This window comes from Elephas maximus, chromosome 3, assembly GCF_024166365.1.
Source record: "Elephas maximus indicus isolate mEleMax1 chromosome 3, mEleMax1 primary haplotype, whole genome shotgun sequence".
Classification (NCBI taxonomy): domain Eukaryota; kingdom Metazoa; phylum Chordata; class Mammalia; order Proboscidea; family Elephantidae; genus Elephas; species Elephas maximus.
Window position 1 is genome coordinate 135056113 of NC_064821.1, and position 1867 is coordinate 135057979.

Here is a 1867-nt window from a genome sequence, read left to right on the forward strand (position 1 = left end):
TTCCTCATTTTAAACCATGCAGTGTTCCCTTATTCTGTTCAAAGGACTGCCTCTTGGTCTATGTATGGGTTCCACATGAGCACAATTAAGTGTTCTGAAATTCCCATTCTTCCCAATGATATCCATAATTTGTTATGATCCACACAAAAGTTGAATGCCTTCGCATAGTCAATAAAACACAGGTAAACATCTTTGTTATTCTCTGCTTTCGGCCAAGATCCATTTGACATCAGCAATTATATCCCTCACCAGAGACACAGAGGGTCATTTTATAATTATTAAGGGGTCAATTTATCAGGAAGATGTAAAAATCTTAACTGCTTAAGCACCTAATGACAGAAGTTCATAATATATCAAGCAAAAACTGATAGAACTAAAACAAGAAATAGACAAACCCACAATTGTACTTGGAAATTTCAATACCCTTCTCTCAACTATGGAAAGAACAAGTAGATGAAAAAAAAAAAACATAAGAATATAGAAAAGTTGAATGACACTGTCAAACAATTTAACCTAATTGACATTTACACAACACTCCATCCACAACATCAGAATAGACTTCTTTTCATGTTAGACCATACTCTGGGCCATAAAACATGTCTCAATAAACTGAAAAGAACTGAAGTCAGACCTAAGTTTATTTTCTGACCACAAAGAAATTAAACTAGAAATAAATAACAAAATGATACCTGAAAAATACCCAGATATTTAGAACCTAAATAACACATGTCTAAATAACCCAAGTCAAAGAAGAAATCAAAAAGGAAATTAAAGTCTTTTAAAAGGAATGAAAATAAATACTCAACATTATCAAAATTTATGGGATGCAGCTGACACAGGACTTCGAGGGAAGTCTATAGCACTAAATGTCTGTATTTGAAAGAAGAAAGGTCTTAAATCCATGACCTCAGCTTCCACATTAAGAGACTAGGAAAAAAAGAAAATTAAACCCTATGTAAACGGCAGAAAGGGAGTAAAGCCAAACAACATACCACAAACAATGAAGGAATAAAATTAAACAATATTCTAAAATATCACCAAATGTAACGGAATCCTGGACTATAGTGCTCTTACCCAGTATGCTCTGCCCTCTTGTCCACTTCCATTGTGGCCTACTGTCATGGATTGAATTGTGTTCCCACCAAAGTGTGTGTATCAATTTGGCTGGGCCACGATTCCTGGTATTGTGTGATTTTCCTATATGTTGTAAATCCTGCCTCTATGATGTTAATGAGGGAGGATGGGCGGCAGTTGTGTTAGTGAGGCAGGACTCAGTCTACAAGGTTGGATTGTGTCTTGAGGCAATCTCTTGAGATATAGATATAAAAGAAGGAAGTAAGCAGAAAGACAAGAGGACCTCATACCACCAAGAAAGCAGTGCCTTTGGACCCAGGGTCCCTGCGCAGAGAAGCTCCTAGTCTGAGGGAAGATTGATGAGAGGGCTGACAGAGACAGAAAGCCTTCCCCTGGAGCTGACACCCTGAATTTAGACTTTTAACCTACTTTACCGTGAGAAAAAAAACTTTTCTTTGTTAAAGCCATTCACTTGTGGTATTTATGTTATAGCAGCACTAGATGACTAAGATACGTACTGCCTGGGGGAAAGGCTTCAAATAACGTGGGTCACCTTCAAAACTATATTACAGAAATCCTGAGACTCAGCATGCACCATTTTGAGTAAGGCCAAGAATATAATTTACATATCCACTAGCTATCCTTAGAACACCAGAAGATACAAGTTTACCCAAAAGGTTGTAAACATTAGGAAGACTAAATTGCTTAAAAAAAAAAAAAAAATTTTTTTTTTATTACCTGGCATTAAAAAAAAAAATCCAGTCCCTTAATAATAAGAGGTTGTTGGAGGATC